Source organism: Dreissena polymorpha, chromosome 6 (genome assembly GCF_020536995.1).
Source record: "Dreissena polymorpha isolate Duluth1 chromosome 6, UMN_Dpol_1.0, whole genome shotgun sequence".
Classification (NCBI taxonomy): domain Eukaryota; kingdom Metazoa; phylum Mollusca; class Bivalvia; order Myida; family Dreissenidae; genus Dreissena; species Dreissena polymorpha.
In genome coordinates, this window is record NC_068360.1 from 30,393,969 (window position 1) to 30,413,229 (window position 19,261).

Consider the following 19,261-nt stretch of genomic DNA (forward strand, 5'->3'; position numbering starts at 1 on the left):
TTGCAGTAGCCCGTGTGGTCTGTACAGTATACGTATGAGGCTTGCAGTAGCCTGTGTGGTCTGTACAGTATGCCCATGAGGCTTGCAGTAGCCTGTGTGGTCTATACAGTATGCACATGAGGCTTGCAGTAGCCTGTGTGGTCTGTACAGTAGGCACATGGGGCTTGCAGTAGCCTGTGTGGTCTATACAGTAGGCACATGAGGATTGCAGTAGCCTGTGAGGTCTTTACAGTATGCACATGAGGCTTGCAGTAGCCTGTGTGGTCTGTACAGTATGCACATGAGGCTTGCAGTAGCCTGTGTGGTCTATACAGTATGCACTTGAGGCTTGCAGTAGCCTGTGTGGTCTGTACAGTATGCACATGAGGCTTGCAGTAGCCTGTGTGGTCTGTACAGTATACACATGAGGCTTGCAGTAGCCTGTGTGGTCTGTACAGTATGCACATGAGGCTTGCAGTAGCCTGTGTGGTCTGTACAGTATGCACATGAGGCTTGCAGTAGCCTGTGTGGTCTGTACAGTATGCACATGAGGCTTGCAGTAGCCTGTGTGGTCTGTACAGTATGCACATGAGGCTTGCAGTAGCCTGTGAGGTCTGTACAGTATGCACATGAGGCTTGCAGTAGCCTGTGTGGTCTGTACAGTATGCACATGAGGCTTGCAGTAGCCTGTGTGGTCTGTACAGTATGCACATGGGGCTTGCAGTAGCCTGTGTGGTCTGTACAGTATGCACATGAGGCTTGCAGTAGCCTGTGTAGTCTGTACAGTATGCACATGAGGCTTGCAGTAGCCTGTGTGGTCTGTACAGTATGCACATGAGGCTTGCAGTAGCCTGTGTGGTCTGTACAGTATGCACATGAGGCTTGCAGTAGCCTGTGTGGTCTGTACAGTATGCACATGAGGCTTGCAATAGCCTGTGTGGTCTGTACAGTATGCACATGAGGCTTGCAGTAGCCTGTGTGGTCTGTACAGTATGCACATGAGGCTTGCAGTAGCCTGTGTGGTCTGTACGGTATGCACATGAGGCTTGCAGTAGCCTGTGTGGTCTGTACAGTATGCACATGAGGCTTGCAGTAGCCTGTGTGGTCTGTACAGTATACACATGAGGCTTGCAGTAGCCTGTGTGGTCTGTACAGTATGCACATGAGGCTTGCAGTAGCCTGTGTGGTCTGTACAGTATGCACATGAGGCTTGCAGTAGCCTGTGTGGTCTGTACAGTATGCACATGAGGCTTGCAGTAGTCTGTGTGGTCTATACAGTATACACATGAGGCTTGCAGTAGCCTGTGTGGTCTGTACAGTATGCACATGAGGCTTGCAGTAGCCTGTGTGGTCTGTACAGTATGCACATGAGGCTTGCAGTAGCCTGTGTGGTCTATACAGTATACACATGAGGCTTGCAGTAGCCTGTGTGGTCTGTACAGTATGCACATGAGGCTTGCAGTAGCCTGTGTGGTCTGTACAGTATGCACATGAGGCTTGCAGTAGCCTGTGTGGTCTGTTCAGTATGCCCGTGAGGCTTGCAGTAGCCTGTGTGGTCTGTACAGTATTCCCGTGAGGCTTGCAGTAGCCTGTGTGGTCTGTACAGTATGCCCGTGAGGCTTGCAGTAGCCTGTGTGGTCTGTACAGTATGCCCGTGAGGCTTGCAGTAGCCTGTGTGGTCTGTACAGTAGTCCCGTGAGGCTTGCAGTAGCCTGTGTGGTCTGTACAGTATGCACATGAGGCTTGCAGTAGCCTGTGTGGTCTGTACAGTATGCACATGAGGCTTGCAGTAGCCTGTGTGGTCTGTACAGTATGCACATGGGGCTTGCAGTAGCCTGTGTGGTCTGTACAGTATGCACATGAGGCTTGCAGTAGCCTGTGTGGTCTGTACAGTATGCCCGTGAGGCTTGCAGTAGCCTGTGTGGTCTGTACAGTATGCACATGAGGCTTGCAGTAGCCTGTGTGGTCTGTACAGTATGCACATGAGGCTAGCAGTAGCCTGTGTGGTCTGTACAGTATGCACATGAGGCTTGCAGTAGCCTGTGTGGTCTGTACAGTATGCACATGGGGCTTGCAGTAGCCTGTGTGGTCTGTACAGTATGCACATGAGGCTTGCAGTAGCCTGTGTGGTCTGTACAGTATGCACATGAGGCTTGCAGTAGCCTGTGTGGTCTGTACAGTATGCACATGAGGCTTGCAGTAGCCTGTGTGGTCTGTACAGTATGCACATGAGGCTTGCAGTAGCCTGTGTGGTCTGTACAGTATGCACATGGGGCTTGCAGTAGTCTGTGTGGTCTGTACAGTATGCACATGAGGCTTGCAGTAGCCTGTGTGGTCTGTACAGTATGCACATGGGGCTTGCAGTAGCCTGTGTGGTCTGTACAGTATGCACATGAGGCTTGCAGTAGCCTGTGTGGTCTGTACAGTATGCACATGAGGCTTGCAGTAGCCTGTGTGGTCTGTACAGTATGCACATGGGGCTTGCAGTAGCCTGTGTGGTCTGTACAGTATGCACATGAGGCTTGCAGTAGCCTGTGTGGTCTGTACAGTATGCACATGAGGCTTGCAGTAGTCTGTGTGGTCTGTACAGTATGCACATGAGGCTTGCAGTAGCCTGTGTGGTCTGTACAGTATGCACATGAGGCTTGCATGTAACTCTTGTCAAGGATTCCCTGTGTTTGTTGCGGGCTCTATCAAGCCTCTGACTTTACTTTGTGAAATTTCTTGTATCAGAAATATTATTTAACATTCGGACTACTGAGCTTGTCTGGACAATTGTTAAGCTATGCAACACCGAATATATCTGGTGTTACTAATTATCTTTAAATTTCGTGCTTTTACCCGGTCTTGTGGTTTATATGGTATTTTGCAGATGCTAATGCCAAATATTAATTACAACTTAATATGCGTTTAATACATAAAATGGTTCTTGTAACCTTTCTTTTTGGGAGAAACAGATGCATTTTCTTTTATATAATATATTGAATTCAACAACTTTTCTATGTAGATTATTCTGCATCCGTTCTTTTTAAAGGAGTTCAATGGACAATTTAGTTGGAAAAATACATAATGACCTAAAAAAGAATGATGTTATTTCACAAATTTTGAGTCAATCATTCTTGACATTCTGTAAATGTACTGTAATAAATTAGAAAGAGGAAAAAGTTAAAGCGACAATGTTAAAATATGAAAAAAATCAGCTGTAATATTTTTCAATTTTTTAAACAGTGAATCAACCCTTCTACATAACGGATATTTCCTTGTAAACCTCGGGAATATATGGCCAGCAATATTTATGTGCAGAAACTATAAACCAAGTTGTTCAGAGGTTATTTTTTACTTTAAAATTATTTATATTTGTCTTCATGCAATTTCGCAGTTAAAAAATGACTTTTTCGTGGATACATTAATTAAATTATTTCTTATTTTGGATTTTTAAAAAGAAATTTGCATCCGTCATTATTTGTTTGTATTTTAAAATAAAGAAACGGTCAACATGAAAAAATTATGTATCACAAACAAGTATAATAGGAATATATATAAACTTGTGTATTAAACTCATTGTCCCCTCCATGCCACATATTACAGACGCAGGGCCAAGTTTACAGAAGTCTATAGCGTCGGCTTTAATAACATCATCAACTCTGCTGCTCCTCAGTCAGACACAAGGGTCAAGGACACGAACCTCGCTCTGACATTGAGCCAACAAACGGAGGAAAGCACGGTGGATCACAGGTGAATTTTTTTAGGTTACATAACACCTTTACCATGAGGATACATTTCAGTGATTTAGTGGTCTTTTAAAATTGTTTTTTGTATGTTAAGCTTTAATTATGTCAATAGTTTTATGCCCCCAGATCAAATGATCAGGAGGTGTATTATTTTTAGCCTGTCTGTCTGTCTGTCATTGTATGTGTGTGTCTGTCACAAAACTTTTGCCTTGCTCATTAAATGTAAATTCTTGGGTCTATGTTCTTAAAACTTCACATGTGCATGCATCTCATTGAGATCTACATTCAAACATGGTTAAAGGTCAATAGGTCAAAGGTCAAGTTCACAGTGACCTTAACATTCAAAATATAACCTTGTTTCTAAAATAGCTGCCGTGCGGCTTCAAAGCGCAGTAGGGGGCATTGTGTTTCACAAACACAGCTCTTGTTTTAAATGGTGTAACGTTTCAAGGCTATATCTATATCGCTACAAGATTTCAACATGAAACATTAAGGGTTAAAAACAACAATGAGGTGAATTGCAATTCATAAAAACAAATACACTACACTAATTATAATGATTGTATGGTATATAAATGGATTTGCACCAATCCATTAACAAAATGTATTCTGCTGGATATATAAATTCTACACATTTGCTTGTTTTTACTGTAAGACCTGTTTTTGGACTTAACATGGTATCATCAGTGTATTTGAAATATCCAGGTCAGCCTTACTTGTTGAGATTAATTTTTCTGCACTTTCAAATTACTGAGACATTGTTTTCAAATAGTTATCATCTTGAATGTGTTTTAACCAATAATGATCTATAATGTATTTAACTTCAATCATCTAGAGTCTTTTTCAGGTAATAATCATCAACAATTTAAGTAATAATCATGCAGAAACTAAGTTATATTCATCTAAAATGTTTTTTTAAGTAAAACGTACGTTCAGTGTTATTTAATAATCATCTAGATTGTATTTTAAGTACCCAGGTAATAATAATCTAGAATTTTGTTTTAAGTAATAGTCATCTTCAATGGTGTTTTTTTTTGTCCCCCAGTCTATACTGGGGGACATATTGCTTTTGCCCAGTCTGTAGGTTTGTTGGTTTGTTTGTTGGTTTGCGTCAAGCTTTAAAATTGACCATAACTTTTGCAATATTGTTGAGAGTGGAAACTCAAATATGTTGCGATTGGAAACTCAAATAATAATTAATTTTAACATGATCAAAATCACTTACCTTGTATTAACTTGAGTTGAAACTCTGTTGTTGAGTCGTTCATACTTACTTCTATTGGTTTGCACTGGCTGAACCAAAATAATTATGTAGTCGTTTATTAATAGTCCCAAAACAACATACTTAATGCATATGTTTGGCAGTTGTATTTCCACTATTATTTTCCTTTAGCTTTTTAATGTATCTTCGCTTCGGCAATTTTTCTTTAGCTATGTTACGCTCTATTCCAATCTTATGGACGATTGTGTTGTTAAATGTTAGGGTTTTTAAACGGAATGTATACTTTTCTACATAACAGCGCAGAAGGGTTCATTTTAAATAATGTGTGATGATGTAATTTTGCTAATGTTTTCTCAGCGTTCTTTTAAACGTTTTCGTGTTAGCCATCGTGTTTTTACATTCAGTATCGACTAAGTAACGAAATTATGTTTTTCCCTCGAAAACGAGTTGAGGTTCGTGTTTAAAACGCTACATGAACTTATCAGGTGATATGTGAACCCATTTATTTGTAAACATGTTATTTTTACACGAAAATAATACATTATCCTTTGAAATAGCTGTTGTACACGACGTGCACAAAGCTGCCACAACTTAATCATGCCACAGGGTCTGTGGCATGCCAACAAAATTGTGGCGTGACACAATGTTGTGCCACACTGGGGTGTCGTGGCATGTGGCATGCCACGATGTGGCACCGTGGCGAGTATAAATAGTCCGTGCGCGTTCATTCGAAACTCCAACATTTCTCAAAGAGCCTGAACTCCATCTCGGTGTCACTAGAATTTTTAAGTTAAACTTAGCAAATAGGTGCGCGTCTTTCTAACTTATTATTAAATTGGTAACTTATATAATATAAACAAGATTAAGTAAAGAATATATTATAATATATTAAATATATATCATAGTTTTTTGTAACGCAATTTGAGCAAGTAAGTCTCTTTTCGATAATAGTACGTTTTGATAGGTTACATTTCACAAAGTTGTGTATACGACTTACTATACTATTATCGCCATATCCTTACGAGTTTTCTTCAATCAAAATTTTATACTGTTTTCCGACTCTTTGTCGTCTTTAACCCTTTAAGTTGGAGTCATTTACAACACCAATCACTCACTCACAATTATAACAACAATTCACCATCACCAGCAGTAGTAACGGATGGCAAATACCAGTCTCCCCTGAAGGCGAAGTCCAAGCCTGACTCGCAACATATGTTGGTGTCAGAAGTGGGATCTGTTTTTAAAACTACGACATATCCAGTGATCCGGAGTCTGGTGCAACAACCATGGATGACGATTGTGATTGTGAAATTGTCTTCAAGACCGCTGCGGACAGAAGGTATTGCGAAGCTGAGACACAACTTTGTAGACAAAACGTATCGTTTGGAAATGATTGTTGCCCATTGGACATTGTGTCCTAAGTTCTGGCGAAAGTGATCATCCTTAATCAGGAGAAACCAACAGTCAAAGTCAATGTAGAGAAGAGAAAATAGACAACTTGACGCCCATTATCAAGGACTTGGTCAAAGAGCTTCGGTGCATGAAAGAAAATAGCAGACAAAATCCAATCATCGGAATATGGTGAGAATAACTTACAGCCCCCGGACAACACTCTCTCATAGAAGGTCGCCCCAACACTGTACCTGTCGATGCGGGTATGGGGCGTGACTCCAACCTATCAGCAATGGCACCGCCTTTCAATGGGAGGGCTGATGAGTCATATGAAGACAGAAATCAGAATAGATGGGTGCCATATGACCAACAGTGCAACCAAGGTCAAATACAATGTCGCTGGAATCAAATGCCATGTGGTTTAGGTCAGTATCAACGGCATGGTTACAGAACAGCGAATCATGTGAAGATATCCCCGTTCATAGGGAAAGAAGATTGGCAGGTTTGAATTTCGAGGTTTTGAGGCAATAGGTATGCGGTACGGATGGGATGATGACACAAAAATAGATCAGCTATTACCTCGGCTGGAAGGTCAAGCAGCAAAATTTGTCTTCACTCAACTCCCGGGCGCATGCACGTCGGGATAAAATATCCTGTTAGGCATTTGACAAACTACCTAGTACCATGCAGCCAAAGTTGGTGCAGTCTGCATGTTTAGTAGGTGCAGGGGGTGTTCCTGTGCCTGAGGTGGGAAAGGGCAATTTTGAAATATCACTTGGGCTACACAAACTTATCAAAGAAGTGATTGTGGCAGACATAGAGGATTAAGCCTTACTTGGTTTCGATATACTTATGAGTAGCGGTCAGGGACCGGCTGACATCATTTTAAGCGAAAATAAGATTGTGTTTGATGGTAAAAAGATCCCGGTTTTCAAGTTGGTAGAGGAAAATGCTCCAGAAGAGTGACAGTGGCGGATGATGCGAAAATCCCTGGATTAATGGAAGCACTGGTGGACGTTTACATAGAGAGAGAAGAATCAGACTATTGCTTAGAGGCTGCGGAATACATAGTGGAACCTAGCAGTAATTTTAAGGACAAATATCAGTTGGTCATGGCTTCCACCCTCGTTGATATCGATACTCTGTCAACATGCAAGGTCAGGGTCTTGAACCCAATGGATGCTGAAGTTACCTTGAGGCAGAATGCTGATATCGGTAGAGCGGAGCTGATTGAAAGAATTGTAAGCGGCATTGCTTAAGAAGAATCTGCAAATGTAAAGCAAAAACATGGCAAATTAAGGAAAATTTGTGAAGTTGGCAGCACGCTAACAAAACTGCGTGAGTTTATGGATCAACCAATACCAGATCACCTAAAAGACCTTTATGAGAAATCTGTTGATGGCAAGAGCAAAGAAGAACAGCGTACTGTGGCAGCTCTTCTGTGCAAATGTGGTGAGGCATTTTCGAAGAACGAATGGGATGTAGGCCTTACCAATATTGCAGAACACTCAATTGACACTGGAGATGCTAAGCCGATCAAGCAGAGGCCATGACTCGCATTTGCAAAAGAGGAGAAATCTGCAATAGACGATCTTCTAAAAAGGGCGTAAAGCACGTCTACATGGGCCAGCCAAATTGTCTTTGTGAGAAAAAAGTCTGGAGCTGTCAGACCCGATGTAGACTACAGAAAACTCAATGCGTTGGTCAAACCTGATGGGTTCCCCTTGCCAAGGACCCAAAATTGCCTTGATGCAATTGCACGCTCTGCTTACTTAAGCAGTTTTGACCTAACAAGCGGGTATTTTCAAATACCTGTGAAAAGTGAGGATATTCCGAAGACAGCATTTACCTGCAAATATGGACTCTTATGAAATGACGCGTATGCGTTTCGGACTGAACAACAGTGGCAGCACTTTTAAGCGAACGATGGAGCTTGAACTTCAGGGTCTGCAATAGCAAACATGTTTTATATATGTGGATGACATTATTGTCTATGCAATTACGTTCGAGAAAAACATTGAGCGGGTTTATGAGGTCTTGGAAAGAATAGTAGAGGCCGGCTTGAAGCTAAGTCCTGACAAATATCACCTTCTAAAGACTGAAGTCGTTCTCTTAGGACACGTGGTCTCTAATGACGGTGTTCGGCCAAACCCAGTGAATGTATCCAAAATACTATCCTGGCCACAACCTGTTAACCAAAAGGATGTGAAGCAATTCGTCGCCACATCATCATTTTACCGCCGCTTTGTGAAAGAATTTGCAAAAATTGCCAAACCATTAACATACCTAACACGTTAAGATGTCCTGTTTGCATGGACAGAGGCTTGTTTGGAAGCATTAGAGGCACTGAAAGGGCAACTTACAAGTCCCAATGTAATGAGTTACCCTCTTAACGATGGAAGTACCTTCTATCTTGACGTTGACGCGTCAGGTGTTGGCATTGGTGCTGTCCATTCTCAGATGCAAGACAATAAGGAATGGGTGATAGCATGTGCCAGCCGTGGTTTGAACAAGACTGAAAGAAATTACTGTATTACCGATAGAGAGCTTCTCGCCGTAATGTACCTTGTTCAGTATTTCCGGCAGTATTTGATGGGCAGACAGTTCATAGTAAGATCAGATCACCAGGCTCTGGTGTGGTTGTTTATTATGAAAGAGCCAAATGGAAAGATAGCCAGATGGATTGAAATATTAGCAGCATTCTATATTTCAAAACAGACCTGGTAAACATCAGCAACACTGCGATTCTTTGTCAAGGTGTGAAGTACCAAGAGAATGTGAATGTGACAAGATTGATACCAGTGAACCTCTACCCTGTGGTCCATGCTCGAAGTATCGGCGCAGGGCAGAATTGATGAAGTCTGAAGATTTTGCGGCCCAGCTTGCTGAAAAGGAAACCGGAAAATTAAAGACCGTTGACACGAGAAGTACAGTTAAACCCTGTTTCCAAGAATTTACCCCAGAAGAAATGACCAAAATACAAGAAAGAGATCCTGACATCCAAATCATTAAACAAGCACAAATCAAAGGGAAGAGGCAAACAGTTGGTGACATGGCAAGGGAAAGTGCTGCTGCCAGATTTTACTGAACCCTCTGGGAACAACTGTATCTTGAAGATGGGGTGCTATGTAAGCGTTTCAAGAAAGAGGACGGGGCAGGGCAATATACTCAAATTATAGTCCCAGTTGAGTTGAAGCAAGAGTTGATGCGATTGGCACATGACAATGTATTATCTGGGCACCTCCGAATCAAGAAAACCCTTAAAACAATATTGCACCAGTTCTTCTGGTTTAATCTGAAGGAAGACCTGAAATTATACATAAAAGCTTGTGATACATGTGCATGCGACAAGAAACCACAGAAGAAAGCAAAAGCTCCGATAGGCCATTTACCAAGCGGCGCACCATGGGACACTTGAGCTATTGATTTGGGACCTTTGCCAGTAACAGAACGGGGTAACCGATACATAATGGTGGCTACAGACCATTTCACCAAATATGTAGAAGTAAATGCTGTAGCGACACTGAGCGCCAATGACTGCGCATTAAAAATTGCAAAAGTGTTTATAACCAGATGGGATGCACCGTTGTCAATTCACACAGACATGGGGTCAACCTGCGAAAGTGCCACTTTCCAAGCCTTGTGCAAGCTCTTTGAAATGAGGAAAACGTGCACGACTCCGAGAAATCCAAAAGGGAATGGTCAAACTGAGCGTTTCAATAGAACACTGGTCAAAATGATTAAGGCTTACCTGGTTAACCAAGACGAATGGGATTTATACCTAAGATGTCTGGCAGGGGCCTACAGATCAACGCCACACGAAGCGACTGGTCTTTCGCCAAATTTTATGTGTCTTGGGAGAGAGGTGAGGGTACATACTGATCTGGTCTATGGATATGCAACGGGCAAAGAGCAAACATCAGACCAGAAATATGTCAGTTCTATCCAAGCACACCTGCAAAAGGCACATGAAATCGCCCGTAAGCACATGAGGGCAAATGCAAAACGTAGCAAAGATGCATATGATGTCAATACAGTATTTCATACATACAATGTGGGTGATGCCGTATGGCTTCTGCATGATAACGAAAAGTGGGCGTGATGCAGAAACTAGAAAAGGCATTCGATGGGCCATATTTGGTCGTGAAAAAGAAGTCCCCTGTCACTTACAAAATACAGCTGAATGGGAAAGGTGGTTCACAGATGGCTCACTACGAAATGTTAAAGAAACATAAAGGAAATGAGAGACCAACCTGGCTGATTAAAGCGGCAAACCATTTGGTTTTGCAACACAACACTCATTTGCAAGCATAATTCAACACATCACCTATTCCGCAAGCACAAGGCACCAACAAATCTAACATTTCCTGAACTTCTCTCTCACCTTTGATTCTCGATCCCTCCCTCTTTTGGCATTAATGATGATATGGTCATGTTGATGGTAGCGGCGTATTGCTTGCGGAACAAATCCTCAAAACCGGTTACTTCTTGTGTATTTCCAGGGAACAATGGACGCTCGTAGGGCCAAGAGACGCCAGTTCACCTGCCTGCACTGCGTGAGGACGGGAACTATATGCGTCACAGAGAAGTATAGAATGGCGGTCCACATATACAAACACAACGTGACGCTCGACCAGTCCCCATTCTATTGCACGTTGTGCATGTTTAGGTGCACCACCAAAGAAGCGTTACAAAACATGTGACAAACTACGCAAAACGCACGGCGCTAGCTGGCAACATCAATGACCAGACACGTTTCCTCCGCAACAATGCCAATCCGAAGCCTGTTGAACAGGGAACATATTTCAGTGAGGCGACACAGTACGAAATGGATCACCGAGTGACCATGATTTGCGACTCACTGGCGAGTAACTACGAAGAAGAAGGCAACAATTATGGTCTAGTTGCGATAAAAGTCATACCAGAGGTGCTGGCCCAATCATCGTTTCAGAAAAGGGTGCAGTAGTATGACCCCTGTTACCCTGGGATGGGTGACCAGTTTTCCAGTGGGACGCACCTCCAGACTACAAGCCTACCTGCAGCTGTAGCAGCACCACCACAACTGTTGAGACCATCCGTCATCGCCTTAAACTCTCAAGCCAGCAGCACCAGCTCTGTGACACTCAACGCCCGTACACCTCAACCGAACAGATCCGCAAACATGTATCAAGCCACGTCCACGGCTGAGGTGTTGCACACACCTGTAAAGGTGTTGCACACACCTGTTGCTGGACCGACACGCAGGCAGACTACGCCAGGATTCGATTTTGCTGATACCCTCTTCCTTGATGACAATAAGGCTCTTCCTTTATCACCACCTGAAACAAGAAGTGTCACAGAAGTTGGCGTGCAGACTGACAATGTGAGGCCATCAGAAGTTAACCCAACGATGTTGATAAACAGCATCGCTACCATCCTTGAGGCCGGATTCGCAAAAGTGGCTGAAACCACCGACCGGAACAGCAGGGCCATAAGGGTCGTCGAGAGGGCCATCACCAGGATGACCTCTAACATTGACAGAATTGAAAGGGTCGTAGGGCGCATCGCCGCTGACTCAAGACCGCGGGGTAGGCCTTAGGAGTCCGTACCGAAGAGGCAGCGTCTTCTCGAAGAGAAAGAAAACAACAATTTTAGGAGATAAATAATAATTTTAGGAGATACGTTTTGCCATATACCATCATTATCAGTATTATGAATAACAAGGTACCATTAAGAACAGTCAGTTCTTTTAGCTAAATTAATTTCTTTCAATTCTCACACCTTGTCACATGTATGGGCTTATTTATTATTTATTATGCTAACTATGTCAACTATGCTGAAAGATTCAAAGTGTTCTTTACATACTCAATATAAGGACTCCTATAAGTTGAAAATTGTCAAGTATATGTATTACATTTGGTATTATTCTTATGTTAAAATGTTTGTCTAGTCATGTGTATTATTACACTGAAGTTGTTTGAGTCTATGGGATAATAGATGTTAAAATTTCTTGTTGTTTTGAAATATTCTAGGTCAGATTGTCATAATTTCAAAACTGAGTTGTAACTGTTGAAATGTTATAAGTGTTTAAGCTTTGTTATTTAAATGTCAACTCCAGGGTAGCATTTCAGAATGCGAGGTGTTTAGTATAGTGCTAACTGTAAAATTACAGTGTTTAGATGGAGGAATTGTGAAAATTGTTATTCGTTAATTAGATTATTTAACGACTTTATTGTTAAAATTGTTGTTTTTTTTCCAAATATTCATCATTCATGTAGTTGTAAGAGTTATGGCTATCGGAGTTTAGCCATAAAAAAACGAGGGGGTAATGTTGAGAGTGAAAACTCAAATAAGCATAATTAATTTTAACATGATCAAAATCACTTATCTTGTATTAACTTGAGTTGAAACTCTGTTGTTGAGTCTTTCATACTTACTTCTATTGGTTTGCACTGGTTGAACCACAAGAACTATGTAGTCGTTTCTTAATAATCCCAAAACCACCTACTTAATGCATATGTATGTCAGTTGTATTTCCACTATCTTTTTTATCTCGACTATTATATATGAAATATATATAGTGGAGCTATCCTACTCACCCCGGCGTCGGCGTTAGCGTGAGCGTGAGCGTGCAAATGTTAAAGTTTGTGTACCACCCCAAATATTTCCTATGTCCCTTGACATATTGCTTTAATATTTTGCATACGTCTTTACTAGCATAACCCCAACCTATAAACAAGAGCAAACAACTGTATCAAGCATTTTGTAAGAATTATGGCCATTTTTTGTCTAAGTAACTTAATATTTTGTTAAATTTTAAGTTTAGATCCACTTGACTTCTAAAGTATCAAAGCTATTGCTTTTAAACTTCAAATATGTTCTTACTATCATGAGGGTACTGTACCTGGCAAGTTCAATTTGACCTTGACCTTTGAATGACCTTGACTCTCAAGGTAAAAATAATAATTTTAGTTAAGTTGCCATAACTTCTTAATTTATGAACAGATTGTATTAATACTTTGACAAAACAACATTTACCTGAATACCACGATTGATTCCACCAAAACAATACCACACGCCCCAACCCAGAATCCCTGCTCCCCCTCCCCCCCCCCCCAAAAAAAAAAATTATTTTTTTTTCATTTTTTCATTTTTGAAAGATCGTCTTATAAATGACCACACCCCACATTATACCCCCCTCTCAACTCCCCTCCCCCTATCCAACCCAAAAACAATATTTTTTTCTTTGAAACATGGTTAAAAAAATGAAAAAAATATTTATTTACTTTATTTTTGAAGGACCGTCCAAACTTCCCACCAAAGCTATTGCTATCAAACTTGAAATGTAATCTTATTAGTTTATTTTATGTCTTTACAAATGTTCGATAGATTGTAGAAAATATACCTGAACTATTACCTTTACATTATTGAATAATTTGAACAATTTTCCCACGATGGCTTACGTTATACTGTCAAGCACTCAAATAGTCGAGCGCGCTATCCTCTAGAACGTTTTTTAAGTGACAATCATGTATGATGTTTTTAAGTAATAATAATACTGTGTTTTTATTATGAATAATCATCTAAAATGTTGTTAAATCTTTCCTCCACTTTTGTAGGTATGCAGACAATGATTATCTTTCCGAAGAAGGGAGCACGTTCTGCTTTGATATGGGCGGAGCTAAATCAGTTGACCTGCCCATCTGTAAGGAAATTAACAAGGAGGCGGATTTAGGGCAGGATGCTGAAGCCAATCATCTCTATGATTACTTAGAGGGGGAAAAGTATGCTGGAGTACCGCCAACTGTTCCTTCTAGGCAAGTAAAATTAGGATTTTATTACCAAGATGTTCATCATAGAATTTCAATCTAGGCTTCAACATATATAACAAATACAGAAAAAACATAATTACACATGGAGTAGCAAAAAATCCTACTTTTAACAAATTTTAATGCAGATTTTTAAAATATAATTTAGAAGGTAAGGTGTCCATTTGAAACTTCTTATGCAAATCATATATTTTAAAAGACATACATGGAATAACGCTTTATATTGATGAATATGAAATTACAAAAGGAAAAGATGATTTCAGTGCATAGGTGAACAATTGTCTTGTAGTTGTATAACACTTGAAATCAAACCAACCCCTGTCACTTGTAGGCATGGGAACTTGACGGCATATGCTCCAAAATTCTTACAGAAAAGTACGGACGTTTTGCAGCGCTATTCTAACAACTTGAATGGTAACAGGAAGTGAGTCTGTGTCAGCGTTCACTGCAGATCTCAAACAGGGTCTGACACAGGGGGTTTTAGTATCGCACCGTAAAACATAATTTACCTTACCTCTGATTATACTCATGACATCTTTTCCTTTTGCTGGAATTCAAATAGCCTCGTTATGGGAAAACAGGGCTTAATGCTTTGCATAAAGTAGCGTCCAAGATGAGCCTGTGCATTCTGCATTAGCGACACAACTTTCCGCTTTTATGGAATGTTTCGAAATTCCAGTATAAAGTGACGCCTCTAATAAGCAAGTGCAGACTCCACAGGCTCATTTGGGTAAAACTTTATGCACATGCAATTAACCCTTTTCCACTTAGAAGCAAAGAGAATATGGCTATTAGCAAACAGCATAAAACCAGAACAGCCGGCGAGTTACTCGCAGTCTGTTCAGGTTTTATGCTGCTTGCTGCTCATCAGTATCTAAAGGTTCGAGTTGAAGCCTTTAAAGCTTGAATCTAGTAAAAAAGGTATTAAATAAAATTTAAATTTATAATGGACTACAAATGCGTTAAAATACATATCTAAATGGTAAAGGGTTAAACCTGTTTTAAAAGAGAGGCACAAAAATGTAATGTTTTTTAGAGCATACATGAAATACTTTTAATGTCATTTTGGTATGTGATGTAAACATTTGAACAGAACATTCCTTGTAATTGTGTTTTCAAAAATATAATAAAACAATATTACATAGGCATGCTAGAGAGAATTTGGCTTTATGTATTCATATTTAAATAAAATGTGCATTTCACATTTTGTAAATGTATTGCAACTTTATGATATGATAATCACAGAGGAAATATATTTTTTTGTAACATCTCCCTTTATTAAATAAATAGTTTGATGGTTTATGCTTTAAGGCTGGCTACAAGTATTAAAGGAAATGCAAGCCATCAGCAGAGATATGACACAATTATAATGCTATGATGTGGGTTATCATTTAAACAATCAACACTGGACAAAAAAACTTATGCATGTTCAGACATCTCTCATTATTTTGATGTACATTAACAACAAATTATGAGAAAACTTCCATTGCAATATTTTTGGGTAACTGAAACTTGTCATTATTTCATCCATCTTGTTTAGCAGATTGTATGATCTTGATTTCTATGTACACATTTGCAGCAGTTGTTTTCAGGTTGCATCAATTTTTATGAATTTACATGTTTAAGGTTAAAATAAATATGGTATAAGAAGTGTTTACTATGTAGCTTGTATATTCATACAATGGTTTATCAGGGTCACCATTTATCAAAATGGTTGTCAATCTAGTTTGAAATATCTCAAAAAATTAACTTAACCCTCTTTATAGTTATATAAAAACATGGAAAAAAATCAGCATGACATTTTAAAACATAATATGATGTGATTTACCGCTATATATGATTGACAACTATATTATATTATTTGTTTGACCACTGTATGATTTGTCTTACCACTGAATGATTTGTTTAACCACCGTATGATTTGTGTGACCACGTTATGATTTGTTTGACCACGTTATTATCTGTTTGACCACGTTATGATTTGTTTGACCACGTTATGATTTGTTTGACCACTGTATAATATGTTTGACAACTGTATGATTTGTTTGACTACTGTGTAATTTGTTTGATCAATGTTTGATTTGATTGACCACTGTATGATTTGTTTGACCACTGTATGATGTGATTCACTACTGAATAATGTGATTTACTACTTTATTTCATGTTTGACTTTATCTCAGTTTTTATGGTATATTTTTGAAAGATTTTTGTCCATATGAACCGAATTTGTTCAGTGGATGCGTGCATATGTGCCAATGAACAGGTTGTATGGGTGACTCTCCATGATGGTGCTTTTACAAAAGGAGGTTCATTTATGCTTTGGATAATTTTGTGAGAGAATTTCGTTTCAACTGTTTGCCTATTCTTGCTTGCATTATATTTATTAAAAATATGTTTGTTTACAAGTAACTGCTTAAATCACATTGTTTAGTTTGCAATATTTTTTTATAAGTTTATATTTTTATTTTATTTTATTCGTTACGGTGGTTTATAGAGAAAATAAGTGAAATAAAAGTGGTATTTCACTGTTTTAAACAGTGATAAATAATAGTGAAAAAGTTCAATATTTTTCACTGTTTTACTGTGAAATGACGTCATTTTTTCGATGAAGTGACGTTATAAATCCAGCGAAATTTCCCAGTTAAACTCTTTGACTATGTAAATTCAAGATGAAAATAGCATAAAATAAAAAGAAAATTTGTTGGATTCGATGGAATATCGATTTTAATTCACTCGTGATCATAATAAATACATATTTTCACTCGTTGCTGCGCCACTCGTGAAAATGTTATTTTATATGATCCCTCTTGTTCATCAAATCAAACAAATATCCTCTATTTATTTAATTTTATGTTTTTCAAAAAATATTTATATTGGATGTAACACATTTGTTAAATCTTTGTAACAATAGAATGTATGTTCAGAATAATTATTGTGTTGCTGTTGATGTTAGTCTTTGATAAACCTCTTGTGATCTCAATTGTTTGTATATCAATGCTGCTGCTTCAGATAATGATAATGATTAAAAAGAAGAAAATTATGATGATTATCAAAAAGATGTTGCTTCTGCTTATGATTCTGATAATTGATGTATTTGTGAATGAGATAATAATAAAAACTAACCATAATTTTTTATGGTTATGTAAAGTCAGCATAAAAAGTTTTTATTAAGGAACAAATATATAATGTGATAGTATTTGTTTGTGTGTTTGTCATTGATTGAGCTAGCCTTTGCTTTACTCAGTCACAGGGAACTTTGCTCTAAGTTTGTTCTTTGACATTAAAAAGGTAAGCAAATAGGCAATGTTTTGCCAAATTACTGCCTAGATTTTGTTAACATTTATATGCTAAATTGGCTGAATTTGTTTGGGATGTGATGAAGTTAGGTAAAGTCTCATGATAATGGCAATGTGGGGTTATGTTAATAGCTCTTTAACTTGCATGACAAGCAATAAAAACTTGTGCCATAAATAACGTGTCAAAAGTGTTGGTGATGTAGTTTCACCCTTGGCGGGCGGGAGGCGTCCACAGCAGTGTCCGCTCTCTAATTCAAATAGTTTGCATCCGATCTGCACCAAAGTTGTCTAAATATTATCTAGTTCAAGTTAAAATATGGGTCATGCCTGGTCAAAAACTAAGTCACGAGGTCACTTAGTGCATTGCAAGCATTTAGCATGGTGTCAGCTCTCTAATTAAAGTAGTTTTCTTCCGATCTTCACCAAATTTGGTCAGAAGTTGTGTCTAGATGATATCTAGGTCATGTTCAAATATGGGTCATCACGGGTCAAGGTAACGGGGTCACTATTGGTTTGTTTCTAAAATAAGGATTGTAATTGTCAACCTTACATGTATGTTTTAAATGATGTTTACCTATGCAGTGTTTTGTAAAGGAACACTTTTTCCCCATTTTGTTTGGAACATCAACTTATATTATTTGTTTCTTTTACATGGCTTATTAAAATATCATTACATATGGCTAACACTACCATAACATCGTCTTAATGTTATTAAGAATAGTGATGATTAGTGAGCTTTTGTGATCACCTGTTGTCTGTTGTCAACATTTACTTTGTTAGCACTCTTGTGGCCACATTTCTTGACCGATCTTTATGAAACTTGGTGAGATCATTAATATTTTGTCCCAATCATAATTGGTCTGAGCTCGAAACTTGATCTTATGTGGTCAACGAATAGGTCGCTTAATCAAATTAACAATAAAGCTTGTGAACACTTTATAGTCACATTTTTCACCCAATCATGAATAGGGCGTTTAATACATTAGTGTAAGTGCTACTTCCAATCTGTTACATGTGCCAAATCTCTGTGTGTTTCTTACTGAAGATTCTTAAACAGACCTTTTAATTGTTTTAACTTGTTATGTCATTCTTTAGCTAATCTAGATAGTACTCCTTTAAACATTAACATGTAAGCGGATAAGCAGTTTTTATGGTTTCTTAAATAACATGCTTGATGCTTTACTTTTTAGTTGCAATTATGAGGTATTTTAACTTAATACCATGCCTCCATTACAACTGTGTAACTATCATGTTACTTACATTCTTAAGATTGAAGCTGATTTACACTTGTTTTAATTATTTACACTTTTTGTACAATAGTTGGTTCAAAAGCTCACATGAGCTTATGTTTGTATATGTTGCTTATCTTGCCGACTTTAAATAAAACTTATCTTACCTTATCTTATCTTATTATTGTATGGCGAGATTTTCAAAAGTACTCAGCGAATCTGGCGAGGCTTTATTTCTTAAGACTGTTAAAAGAGGGCAATCTTCTTCTAAAAATACGTCCTTTAAAAGAGTAGACTGGTTTGATAACGAGTGTCGCCTAGCGAAATTCGCCTATTTCAAAGCTCTAGCGGAATACAATAAAAGCAGATCAAATAGCGATAGACTGATTACGATAAAAAAGAAAACAATATACAAACTTACTGTTAAATTGAAGCGTCAAAAATATAAAAACAAATGATTAAAAGAAATCGTAAGTCTTAGACACTCGAAGCCAAGAGATTTTTGGAAGCTTTTTAGCAAAAATAAAAACAGCATTAGTGATTCATTGTCCGTTGATGATTTTAATGATTTTTTTCTCTCCAGAACGATTTTAAAAGCGTAAAT

At 38.7% G+C, this 19,261-nt stretch overlaps 1 pseudogene; it reads left to right on the forward strand.

The window, feature by feature from the left end:
* The window catches only part of LOC127835552 (neurogenic locus notch homolog protein 1-like), an 88,678-nt pseudogene extending 69,850 nt beyond the window's left edge, over positions 1-18,828 (forward strand).
* Positions 18,829-19,261: the final 433 nt, after the last annotated feature.